The sequence below is a fragment of the Calidris pugnax genome, unplaced genomic scaffold, assembly GCF_001431845.1.
Source record: "Calidris pugnax isolate Ruff unplaced genomic scaffold, ASM143184v1 scaffold91, whole genome shotgun sequence".
Lineage (NCBI taxonomy): Eukaryota > Metazoa > Chordata > Aves > Charadriiformes > Scolopacidae > Calidris > Calidris pugnax.
The window spans coordinates 1,083,663-1,084,504 of record NW_015090898.1 but is presented as its reverse complement, the minus strand read 5'-3'; the positions used below and the strand labels follow the sequence as shown (position 1 = coordinate 1,084,504).

The following is an 842-nucleotide window of genomic DNA, read 5'->3' as shown; positions in this document are numbered from 1 at the left end:
CCGGCAGCGGGCGGGGGGTCGCGGTGGCATCGGCTCGGGGGCTTAATTTGTCCCGCAAGAGTGACACCCCGTCCCTCCCCCGCGGCCCCACCGGCTGGGACACCCCCGTGGGGAACGGGGTGCCCCCCCCCACCGCAGGACTCACTCCTTTTGGGTGGGGAACGTCGCAAAGCACGTTTATTGAAAGCCGTGTCCCGTCCCGTCCCCCCCCCTCCCGGTGCCTGGCTCTGGCATTTCACATATTGGCCCCAAACCCGTGGCTGTGCCTCGCCTGGGCCCACAGCTTCCCCCCGCGGGGGCAGGGCCATGCCCGTGGGGACGCTTCTGGTGCCGCTGCCATCACTTCCGAGGGCACCGGCCACCCGGTGTCCCCAGCAGCCGGGGCCGAGGGTTGGGGACAGGCCGGGTGTACCGTCACCGTTCCCCTCGCCAGACGGTTTTGTGGGACAAACCGTACCCGGGCTCGGCGTTGCGTGCGGGAGAGGCCCTGCCTGGCGGCCTGTCCCCATCCCGAGCGGAGCTCCTCACCCTCGGGGTGCAGAGCAGGCCCGTGGGCACCCTGGGCACGGTCCCTTGTCACTGCCCACGTGTACCGAGTGTTGCACCGAAAGGACGGTTACCTGCGAATGTTCCTCTTTGAGCTGCTGTCTCCCGCAGCCTAATGACGCTAATTGTCCTCTGGGCCTCCGCGCGTGTCTGATGCTCTAATTTGTTTTAGAGCCAGGAGAAGTGTGTGGTGCAGCTCAAGCGGGGAGGGGAAGAGGGGCCGGAGCGGTGACACTCCGCAGATGGAGCCCGCAGCAGCTGCCGGGGGGGAGGCACGAGCGCTCTCATATCAAAGG

The 842-nt window shown here is 67.7% G+C and overlaps 1 protein-coding gene across 1 annotated transcript in view; it reads right to left on the bottom strand.

The window, feature by feature from the left end:
- Window positions 1–640, bottom strand: part of SLC16A1 (solute carrier family 16 (monocarboxylate transporter), member 1) — a 16,806-nt gene extending 16,166 nt beyond the window's left edge. The window contains exon 1 of the mRNA XM_014948538.1: window positions 621–640. The gene's annotated coding sequence lies outside the window, so the exon portion shown is untranslated. The remainder of the gene's footprint in view (window positions 1–620) is intronic.
- Window positions 641–842: the final 202 nt, after the last annotated feature.